Source organism: Enoplosus armatus, chromosome 2 (assembly GCF_043641665.1).
Source record: "Enoplosus armatus isolate fEnoArm2 chromosome 2, fEnoArm2.hap1, whole genome shotgun sequence".
Taxonomy (NCBI): domain Eukaryota; kingdom Metazoa; phylum Chordata; class Actinopteri; order Centrarchiformes; family Enoplosidae; genus Enoplosus; species Enoplosus armatus.
This window is the reverse complement of record NC_092181.1, coordinates 8,856,057-8,866,056: the sequence shown is the minus strand read 5'-3', so window position 1 is coordinate 8,866,056 and position 10,000 is coordinate 8,856,057. Positions and strand designations below refer to the sequence as shown.

General features: G+C 52.1%; 14 non-coding genes and 6 pseudogenes across 14 annotated transcripts; all 20 read left to right on the top strand.

The window, feature by feature from the left end:
• The first annotated feature begins 146 nt into the window (after window positions 1–146).
• On the top strand, window positions 147–265 carry LOC139282134 (5S ribosomal RNA). Its single transcript, XR_011597250.1, has one exon. It is a non-coding gene; the product is annotated as a 5S ribosomal RNA (ribosomal RNA).
• Window positions 266–414: 149 nt separating this feature from the next.
• LOC139281700 (5S ribosomal RNA) lies at window positions 415–533 on the top strand (annotated as a pseudogene).
• Window positions 534–927: 394 nt separating this feature from the next.
• On the top strand, window positions 928–1,046 carry LOC139307201 (5S ribosomal RNA). Its single transcript, XR_011599595.1, has one exon. It is a non-coding gene; the product is annotated as a 5S ribosomal RNA (ribosomal RNA).
• An 853-nt stretch (window positions 1,047–1,899) lies between these two features.
• On the top strand, window positions 1,900–2,018 carry LOC139281777 (5S ribosomal RNA). Its single transcript, XR_011596909.1, has one exon. It is a non-coding gene; the product is annotated as a 5S ribosomal RNA (ribosomal RNA).
• A 223-nt stretch (window positions 2,019–2,241) lies between these two features.
• LOC139307311 (5S ribosomal RNA) lies at window positions 2,242–2,360 on the top strand. The gene has a single exon (XR_011599633.1). It is a non-coding gene; the product is annotated as a 5S ribosomal RNA (ribosomal RNA).
• Window positions 2,361–4,779: 2,419 nt separating this feature from the next.
• Window positions 4,780–4,898, top strand: LOC139305757 (5S ribosomal RNA). Its single transcript, XR_011599334.1, has one exon. It is a non-coding gene; the product is annotated as a 5S ribosomal RNA (ribosomal RNA).
• A 161-nt stretch (window positions 4,899–5,059) lies between these two features.
• Window positions 5,060–5,178, top strand: LOC139305107 (5S ribosomal RNA). Its single transcript, XR_011599224.1, has one exon. It is a non-coding gene; the product is annotated as a 5S ribosomal RNA (ribosomal RNA).
• A 155-nt stretch (window positions 5,179–5,333) lies between these two features.
• Window positions 5,334–5,452, top strand: LOC139303816 (5S ribosomal RNA). The gene has a single exon (XR_011598984.1). It is a non-coding gene; the product is annotated as a 5S ribosomal RNA (ribosomal RNA).
• Window positions 5,453–5,607: 155 nt separating this feature from the next.
• LOC139305564 (5S ribosomal RNA) lies at window positions 5,608–5,726 on the top strand. The gene has a single exon (XR_011599295.1). It is a non-coding gene; the product is annotated as a 5S ribosomal RNA (ribosomal RNA).
• Window positions 5,727–5,914: 188 nt separating this feature from the next.
• On the top strand, window positions 5,915–6,033 carry LOC139307786 (5S ribosomal RNA; annotated as a pseudogene).
• A 209-nt stretch (window positions 6,034–6,242) lies between these two features.
• On the top strand, window positions 6,243–6,361 carry LOC139307517 (5S ribosomal RNA; annotated as a pseudogene).
• Window positions 6,362–7,023: 662 nt separating this feature from the next.
• On the top strand, window positions 7,024–7,142 carry LOC139307838 (5S ribosomal RNA; annotated as a pseudogene).
• Window positions 7,143–7,297: 155 nt separating this feature from the next.
• On the top strand, window positions 7,298–7,416 carry LOC139281771 (5S ribosomal RNA). Its single transcript, XR_011596904.1, has one exon. It is a non-coding gene; the product is annotated as a 5S ribosomal RNA (ribosomal RNA).
• Window positions 7,417–7,577: 161 nt separating this feature from the next.
• Window positions 7,578–7,696, top strand: LOC139304415 (5S ribosomal RNA). The gene has a single exon (XR_011599106.1). It is a non-coding gene; the product is annotated as a 5S ribosomal RNA (ribosomal RNA).
• A 188-nt stretch (window positions 7,697–7,884) lies between these two features.
• On the top strand, window positions 7,885–8,002 carry LOC139282162 (5S ribosomal RNA). Its single transcript, XR_011597278.1, has one exon. It is a non-coding gene; the product is annotated as a 5S ribosomal RNA (ribosomal RNA).
• A 149-nt stretch (window positions 8,003–8,151) lies between these two features.
• On the top strand, window positions 8,152–8,270 carry LOC139307414 (5S ribosomal RNA; annotated as a pseudogene).
• A 155-nt stretch (window positions 8,271–8,425) lies between these two features.
• LOC139307337 (5S ribosomal RNA) lies at window positions 8,426–8,544 on the top strand. Its single transcript, XR_011599647.1, has one exon. It is a non-coding gene; the product is annotated as a 5S ribosomal RNA (ribosomal RNA).
• A 143-nt stretch (window positions 8,545–8,687) lies between these two features.
• LOC139304551 (5S ribosomal RNA) lies at window positions 8,688–8,806 on the top strand. Its single transcript, XR_011599128.1, has one exon. It is a non-coding gene; the product is annotated as a 5S ribosomal RNA (ribosomal RNA).
• A 624-nt stretch (window positions 8,807–9,430) lies between these two features.
• On the top strand, window positions 9,431–9,549 carry LOC139305026 (5S ribosomal RNA). The gene has a single exon (XR_011599209.1). It is a non-coding gene; the product is annotated as a 5S ribosomal RNA (ribosomal RNA).
• A 190-nt stretch (window positions 9,550–9,739) lies between these two features.
• On the top strand, window positions 9,740–9,858 carry LOC139307387 (5S ribosomal RNA; annotated as a pseudogene).
• The last annotated feature ends 142 nt before the right edge of the window (window positions 9,859–10,000 follow it).

The following is a 10,000-nucleotide window of genomic DNA, read 5'->3' as shown; positions in this document are numbered from 1 at the left end:
CACTTTTTAGAGACAGCCAGGGAGCTGCTCCAGCAGTGAAACACCCAACTTTAAAGTGCCACTGCCACTGTCACATACACACTATGTAGAGCCACTGCCACTGCCACATACACACTATAAGGAGCGTGTATGCGAAGGGCCCAGAGGCTTACGGCCATACCACTCTGAACACGCCCGATCTCGTCTGATCTCGGAAGCTAAGCTGGCTCGGGCCTGGTTAGTACTTGGATGGGAGACCGCCTGGGAATACCAGGTGCTGTAAGCTTTTCCTCTTCCCTTTTTAGAGACAGCCAGGGTGCTGCTCCAGCAGTGAAACACCAAACTTTAAAGTGCCACTGTCACATACACACTATGTAGAGACAATGCCACTGCCACATACACACTATAAGGAGCATGTATGCAAAGGTCCCACAGGCTTACGGCCATACCACTCTGAACACCCCCGATCTCGTCTGATCTCGGAAGCTAAGCAGGATCAAGCCTGGTTAATACTTTCATGGGATTCCGCCTGGGAATACCAGGTGCTGCAAGCTTTTCCACTTCCCTTTTCAGAGACAGCCAGGGTGCTGCTCCAGCAGTGAAAGACCCAGCTTTAAAGAGCCACTGCCACTGTCACATACACACTATGTAGAGCCACTGCCACTGCCACATACACATTATAAGGAACGTGTATGCGAAGGTCCCAAAACTTAGTACTTGGATGGGAGACTGCCTGGGAATACCAGGTGCTGTAAGCATTTCCACTTCCCTTTTAAGGGACAGCCAGGGTGCTGCTCCAGCAGTGAAACACCAAACTTTAAAGTGCCACTGTCACATACACACTATAAAGAGCCACAGCCACTGTCACATACACACTATGTAGAGCCACTGCCACTGCCACATACACACTATAAGGAGCGTGTATGCAAAGTGCCCACAGGCTTACAGGCTTACGGCCATACCACTCTGAACACGCCCGATCTCGTCTGATCTCGGAAGGTAAGCAGGGTCGGGCCTGGTTAGTAGTTGGATGGGAGAATGCCTGGGAATACTAGGTGCTGTAAGCTTTTCCACTTCCCTTTTTAGAGACAGCCAGGCTGCTGCTCCAGCAGTGAAACACCCAGCTGAACTCATTGAACGCTCCAGGCCTTGAGCAGAGTGCCAGAGATACGGAGCACCAGGGCCACGAAGCTGCGTCGGACGCGCCTGTCAAGCTGTAGTCCGCGGGGAGGTGCTTAAGCGTGGGCCCACGAGTTGGGCTGGTGGGCAAGGTTGCTGGAGCTTTCTGCAGGCTGAACTGCGTGGGATTGTCACATACACACTATGTAGAGACAATGCCACTGCCACATACACACTATAAGGAGCGTGTATGCGAAGGGCCCAGAGGCTTACGGCCATTCCACTCTGAACACGCCTGATCTCGTCTGATCTCGGAGCTAAGCAGGGTCGGGCCCTTTTTAGAGACAGCCTGGGTGCTGCTCCAGCAGTGAAACACCCAACTTTAAAGTGCCACTGCCACTGTCACATACACACTATGTAGAGCCACTGCCACTGCCACTGTCACATACACACTATGTAGAGCCACTGTCACATACACATTATGTAGAGCCATTGCCACTGCCACTGCCACATACACACTATAAGGAGCGTGTATGCAAAGGGCCCACAAGCTTACGGCCATACCACTCTTAACACGCCCGATCTCGTCTGATCTCGGAAGCTAAGCAGTGTCTGGCCCATTTTAGAGACAGCCAGGGTGCTGCTCCAGCAGTGAAACACCCAACTTTAAAGTGCCACAGCCACTGTCACATACACACTATGTAGAGACAATGCCACTGCCACTGCCACATACACACTATGTAGAGCCAGTGCCACTGCCACATACACACTATAAGGAGCGTGTATGCGAAGGGCCTAGAGGCTTACGGCCATACCACTCTGAACACGCCCGATCTCGTCTGATCTCGGAAGCTAAGCAGGGTCGGGCCTGGTTAGTACTTGGATGGGAGACTGCCTGGGAATACCAGGTGCTGTAAGCTTTTCCACTTCTCTTTTTAGAGACAGCCAGGGCGCTGCTCCAGCAGTGAAACACCCAACTTTAAAGTGCCACTGCCACTGTCACATACACACTATGGAGAGCCACTGCCACATACACACTATGTAGAGCCACTGCCACTGCCACATACACACTATATAGAGACAATGCCACTGCCACATAGACACTATAAGGAGCGTGTATGCAAAGTGCCCACAAGCTTACAGGCTTACGGCCATACCACTCTGAACATGCCCGATCTCATCTGATCTCGGAAGCTAAGCAAGGTCCGTCCTGGTTAGTACTTGGATGGGAGCCCGCCTGGGAATACCAGGTGCTGTAAGCTTTTCCACTTCACTTTTTAGAGACAGCCAGGGCGCTGCTGCAGCAGTGAAACACCCAAATTTAAAGTGCCACTGCCACTGTCACATACACACTATGGAGAGCCACTGTCACATACACACTATGTAGAGCCACTGCTACTGCAACTGTCACATACACACTAAGTAGAGCCACTGCCACATACACACTATAAGGAGCGTGTATGCGAAGGGCCCAGAGGCTTACGGCCATACCACTCTGAACATGCCCGATCTCATCTGATCTCGGAAGCTAAGCAGGGTCGGGCCTGGTTAGTACTTGGAATCAGAATCAGAATCAGAATCAGAATCAGAAACTGTTTATTGCCAAGTAACATACATCACAAGGAATTTGCTGTGGTCTGAAGGTGCTATTGTTTTGATAACAAATAAGTAGAATATAAAAGCTAAAATAAGAATAAGAATAAAAATAAAAATAAAAATAAAAAAAAATAAGATAAGATAAATAACAACAGTGCAGTGACCAGAATAAAGTAAAGTGTCCAGATAAAGTGTCCAGTAGGGGGTGGGTGCGTTAATGTAACGCAGTGGGGACAGGGGTGATGTACGTTAATATAACGTATAGCTTGTGTTTGTGTTCTGGGGGGGGGTCAGTGAGAGTTTGTCAGGTTGACTGCAGAGGGGAAGAAACTGTTTTTGTGGCGGGAGGTTTTGGTCCTGATGGACCGCAGCCTCCTGCCAGAGGGGAGGGGGTCGAACAGATGGTGTCCGGGGTGGGAGGGGTCGGCAGCGATCTTCCCTGCTCTCCTCAGGGTCCTGGAGGAGTACAGGTCCTGAAGAGATGGAAGGTTGCAGCCGATCACCCTCTCTGCAGAGCGGATGATACGCTGCAGTCTGCGTCTGTCCTTGGTGGAGGCAGCAGCGTACCAGACGGTGATGGAGGAGGTGAGGATGGACTCTATGATGGCAGTGTAGAAGTGAACCAGCATTGTTTGTGGCAGGTTAAACTTCCTCAGCTGCCTCAGGAAGTACATCCTCTGTTGGGCTTTCTTGATGACGGAGCTGATGTTCAGCTCCCACCGGAGGTCCTGGCTGATGATGGAGCCCAGGAAACGGAAGGACTCCACAGTGTCCACTGCAGAGTCACACAGGGTGATGGGGGCGGGTGGGGCTGCGCTCTTCCTGAAGTCAACAACCATCTCCACTGTCTTTGAAGCGTTAAGCTCCAGGTTGTTGCTGTTGCACCAGGTCTTCAGATGGTCAATCTCCCACCTGTAGGCAGACTCATCCTCTCCAGAGATGAGTCCGATGAGGGTGGTGTCGTCCGCGAACTTCAGGAGCTTGACAGACTGGTGACTGGAGGTGCAGCTGTTGGTGTAGAGGGAGAAGAGTAGAGGAGAAAGAACGCAGCCTTGAGGGGAGCCGGTGCTGATCGTCCGTGAGTCAGAGACGTGTTTCCCCAGCTTCACGTGCTGCTTCCTGTCAGACAGGAAATCTGTGATCCACCTGCAGGTGGGGTCAGGCACGTTGAGCTGGGAGAGCTTGTCCTGAAGAAGAGCCGGGACGATCGTGTTGAAGGCAGAGCTGAAGTCCACAAACAGGATCCTGGCATAGGATCCTGCGGAGTCCAGGTGCTGGAGGATGTAGTGTAGAGCCAGGTTGACGGCGTCGTCTACAGACCTGTTGGCTCTGTAGGCGAACTGCAGGGGGTCCAGCAGAGAGTCTGTGATGGATTTGAGGTGGGACAAAACCAGGCGTTCAAATGATTTCATGACCACAGAGGTCAGGGCGACGGGTCTGTAGTCATTTAATCCAGTGGGCCCTGGTTTTTTGGGGACGGGGATGATGGTGGAGGCCTTGAAGCAGGCTGGCACGTGGCATGTCTCCAGTGAGGTGTTGAAGATGTCCGTGAACACCGGAGACAGCTGATCGGCGCAGCGCTTCAGGCAGGATGGGGAGATGGAGTCTGGTCCAGCAGCTTTACGCGGGTTTTGTCTCTTGAAGAGCCTGTTCACATCTCTTTCAAGGACAGACAGAGGTGTTGATGCTGGAGGAGTGGGGGGCGCTGTGGGGGGAAGCTGTGGTGGTAGGAGGTGTGAGAGTTCAGCCCCAGTTGTGATGAGGGGGTTGGGGCTGTTGGGCTGGAGCTGGTGGGTGATGGTGTGGGGGATGGTGTTAGGACTGTCCCATTGTCTTTCAAAGCGACAGTAGAAGTCGTTGAGGCTGTTGGCGAGGCGTCGGTCGTTAGCAGAGTTAGGAGACTGCCTGGGAATACCAGGTGCTGTAAGCTTTTCCACTTCCCTTTTTAGAGACAGCCAGGGTGCTGCTCCAGCAGTGAAACACCCAACTTTAAAGTGCCACAGCCACTGTCACATACACACTATGTAGAGACAATGCCACTGCCACATACACACTATAAGGAGCGTGTATGCAAAGGACCCACAGTCTTACGGCCTTACCACTATGAACACGCCCGATCTCGTCTGATCTCGGAAGCTAAGCAGGGTCGAGCCTGGTTAGTACTTGGATGGGAGACCGCCTGGGAATACCAGGTGCTGTAAGCTTTTCCACTTCCCTTTTTAGAGACAGGCAGGGTGCTGCTCCAGCAGTGAAACACCCAACTTTAAAGAGCCACTACCACTGTCACATACACACTATGTAGAGCCACTGCCACTGCCACTGCCACATACACACTATAAGGAGCGTGTATGCGAAGGGACCAGAGGCTTACGGCCATACCACTCTGAACACGCCCGATCACGTCTGATCTCGGAAGCTAAGCAGGGTCAGGCCTGGTTAGTACTTCGATGGGAGACCGCCTGGGAATACAAGGTGCTGTAAGCTTTTCCACTTCACTTTTTAGAGACAGCCAGGGCGCTGCTCCAGCAGTGAAACACCCAACTTTAAAGTGCCACTGTCACATACACACTATGTAGAGCCACTGCCACTGCCACTGCCACATACACACTATAAGGAGCGTGTATGCGAAGGGCCCAGAGGCTTACGGCCATACCACTCTGAACACGCCCGATCTCGTCTGATCTCGGAAGCTAAGCAGGTTCGGGTCTGGTTAGTACTTGGATGGGAGACCTCCTGGGAATACCAGTTGCTGTAAGCTTTTCCACTTCCCTTTTTAGAGACAGCCAGGGTGCTGCTCCAGCAGTGAAACACCCAACTTTAAAGTGCCACTGCCACTGTCACATACACACTATGTAGAGCCACTGTCACTGCCACATACACACTATAAGGAGCGTGTATGTCAAGGGCCCACAGCCTTACGGCCATACCACTCTGAACACGCCCGATCTCGTCTGATCTCGGTAGCTAAGCAGGGTCGGGCCTGGTTAGTACTTGGATGGGAGACCTCCTGGGAATACCACGTACTGTAAGCTTTTCCACTTCACTTTTTAGAGACAGCCAGGGCGCTGCTCCAGCAGTGAAACACCCAACTTTAAAGTGCCACTGCCACTGTCACATACACACTTTGTAGAGCCACTGCCACTGCCACAAACACACTATGTATAGCCACTGCCACTGCCACATACACACTATAAGGAGCGTGTATGCAAATGTCCCACAGGCTTACGGCCATACCACTCTGAACACGCCCGATCTCGTCTGATCTCGGAAGCTAAGGAGGGTCAGGCCTGGTTAGCACTTTGATGGGAGACAGACTGGGAATACCAGGTGCTGTAAGCTTTTCCACTTCCCTCTTTAGAGACAGCCATGTTGATGCTCCAGCAGTGAAACACACAGCTTTAAAGAGCCACTGCCACTGTCACTTACACACTATGTAGAGCCACTGCCACATACACACTATGAAGAGCCACTGTCAAATACACACTATGTAGAGACACTGCCACTGCCACATACACACTATAAGGAGCGTGTATGCAAAGGTCCCACAGGCTTACGGCCATACCACTCTGAACACCCCCGATCTCGTCTGATCTCGGAAGCTAAGCAGGATCAAGCCTGGTTAGTACTTTGATGGGATTCCGCCTGGGAATACCAGGTGCTGTAAGCTTTTCCACTTCCCTTTTCAGAGACAGCCAGGGTGCTGCTCCAGCAGTGAAACACCTAGCTGAACACATTGAACGCTCCACGCCTTGAGCAGAGTGCCACAGATACGGAGCACCAGGGCCACGAAGCTGCGTTGGACGCGACTGTCAAGCTGTAGTCCGCGGGGAGGTGCTTAAGCGTGGTCCCACGAGTTGGGCTGGTGGGCAATTTTGCTGGAGCTTTCTGCAGGCTGAACTGATTGGGATTGTCACATACACACTATGTAGAGACAATGCCACTGCCACATACACACTATAAGGAGCGTGTATGCAAAGGGCCCACAGGCTTACGGCCATACCACTCTGAACACGCCCGATCTCGTCCGATCTCGGAAGCTAAGCAGGGTCGGGTCCTTTTTAGATACAGCCAGGGTGCTGCTCCAGCAGTGAAACACCCAACTTTAAAGTGCCACTGCCACTGTCACATACACACTATGTAGAGCCACTACCACTGCCACTGCCACTGTCACATACACACTATGTAGAGCCACTGCCAATGTCACATACACACTATGTAGAGCCACTGTCACATACACACTATGTAGAGCCACTGTCACATACACACTATGTAGAGCCACTGCCACTGCCACATACACACTATAAGGAGCGTGTATGCGAAGGCCCCAAAACTTACGGCCATACCACTCTGAGGATGCCCGATCTCGTCTGATCTCGGAAGGTAAGCAGGGTCGGCCATGGTTAGTACTTGGATGGGAGAATGCCTGGGAATACCAGGTGCTGTAAGCTTTTCCACTTCCCTTTTTAGAGACAGCCAGGGTGCTGCTCCAGCAGTGAAACACCCAACTTTAAAGTGCCACTGCCACTGTCACATACACACTATGTAGAGACAATGCCACTGCCACAAACACACTATAAGGAGCGTGTCTGCAAAGGGCCCACAGGCTTACGGCCATACCACTCTGAACACGCCCGATCTCGTCTGATCTCGGAAGCTAAGCAGGGTTGGGCCTGGTTAGTACTTGGATGGGAGACCGCCTGGGAATACCAGGTGCTGCAAGCTTTTCCACTTCACTTTTTAGAGACAGCCATGGCACTGCTCCAGCAGTGAAACACCTAACTTTAAAGTGCCACTGCCACTGTCACATACACACTATGTAAATCCACTGCCACTGCCACTGCCACATACACACTATAAGGAGCGTGTATGCGAAGGGCCCAGAGGCTTACGGCCATACCACTCTGAACACGCCCGATCTCGTCTGATCTCGGAAGCTAAGCTGTGTCCGGCCTGGTTAGTACTTGGATGGGAGACCGCCTGGGAATACCAGGTGCTGTAAGCTTTTCCACTTCCCTTTTTAAAGACAGCCAGGGTGCTGCTCCAGCAGTGAAACACCCAACGTTAAAGTGCCACTGCCACTGTCATATACACACTATGTAGAGCCACTGCCACTGCCACATACACACTATGTAGACACAATGCCACTGCCACATACACACTATAAGGAGCGTGTATGCAAATGGCGTACAGGCTTACGGCCATACCACTCTGAACACGCCCGATCTCGTCTGATCTCGGAAGCTAAGCAGGGTCGGGCCTGGTAGTACTTGGACGGGAGACCGCCTGGGAATACCAGGTGCTGTAAGCTTTTCCACTTCACTTTTTAGAGACAGCCAGGGTGCTGCTACAGCAGTGAAACACCCAACTTTAAAGTGCCACTGCCACTGTCACATACACACTATGTAGAGCCACTGCCACATACACACTATAAGGAGCGTGTATGCAAAGGGCCCACAGGCTTACGGCCATATCACTCTGAAAAAGCCTGATGTCGTCTGATCTCGGAAACTAAGCAGGGTCGGGCCTGGTCAGTACTTGGATGGGAGACCGCCTGGGAATACCAGGTGCTGTAAGCTTTTCCACTTCCTTTTTTAGAGACAGCCAGGGTGCTGCTCCAGCAGTGAAACACCCAACTTTAAAGTGCCACTGCCACTGTCACATACACACTATGTAGAGACAATGCCACTGCCACATACACACTATAAGGAGCGTGTATGCAAAGGACCCACAGGCTTACGGCCATACCACTCTGCACACGCCCGATCTCGTCTGATCTCGGAAGCTAAGCAGGGTCGGGCCTGGTTAGTACTTGGATGGGAGACCGCCTGGGAATACCAGGTGCTGTAAGCTTTTCCACTTCATTTATTAGAGACAGCCAGTGCGCTGCTCCAGCAGTGAAACACCCAACTTTAAAGTGCCACTGTCACATACACACTATGTAGAGCCACTGCCACATACACACTATAAGGAGCGGGTATGCGAAGGGCCCACTGGCTTACGGCCATACCAATCTGAACACGCCTGATCTCGTCTGATCTCGGAAGCTAAGCAGGATCGGGCCTGGTTAGTACTTGGATGGGAGACTGCCTGGGAACACCAGGTGCTGTAAGCTTTTCCACTTCCCTTTTTAGAGATAGCCAGGGTGCTGCTCCAGCAGTGAAACACCCAACTTTAAAGTGCCACTGCCACTGTCATATACACACTATGTAGAGCCACTGCCACTGCCACTGCCACATACACACTATAAGGAGCGTGTATGCGAAGGGCCCAGAGGCTTACGGCCATACCACTCTGAACACGCCCGATCTCAACAGATCTCGGAAGCTAAGCAGGGTCGGGCCGTTTTTTGAGACAGCCAGGGTGCTGCTCCAGCAGTGAAACACCCAACTTTAAAGTGCCACTGCCACTGTCACATACACACTATGTAGAGCCACTGTCACATACACACTATAAGGAGCGTGTATGCGAAGGGCCCACAGGCTTACGGCCATACCACTCTGAACACGCCCGATCTCGTCTGGTCTCGGAAGCTAAGCAGGGTCGGGCCCTTTTTAGAGACAGCCAGGGTGCTGCTCCAGCAGTGAAACACCCAACTTTAAAGTGCCACTGTCACTGCCACATACACACTATGTAGAGCCACTGCCACTGCCACTGTCACATACACACTATGTAGAGCCACTGCCACTGCCACTGCCACATACACACTATAAGGAGCGTGTATGCGAAGAGGCCAGAGGCTTACGGCCATACCACTCTGAACACGCCCGATCTCGTCTGATCTCGGTAGCTAAGCAGGCTCGGGCCTGGTTAGTACTTGGATGGGAGACCTCCTGAGAATACCACGTGCTGTAAGCTTTTCCACTTCGCTTTTTAGAGACAGCCAGGGCGCTGCTCCAGCAGTGAAACACCCAACTTTAAAGTGCCACTGCCACTGTCACATACACACTGTGTAGAGCCACTGTCACATACACACTATGTAGAGCCACTGCCACTGCCACATACACACTATAAGGAGCGTGTATGCAAAGGGCCCACAGGCTTACAGGGTTAAGGCCATACCACTCTGAACACGCCCGATCTCGTCTGATCTCGGAAGCTAAGCAGGGTCGGGCCTGGTTAGTACTTGGATGGTAGAACGCCTGGGAATACCAGGTGCTGTAAGCTTTTCCACTTCCCTTTTTAGAGACAGCCAGGGTGATGCTCCAGCAGTGAAACACACAGCTTTAAACAGCCACTGCCACTGTCACTGACACACTATGTAGAGCCACTGCCACTGCCACATACATACTATGTAGAGACAATGCCA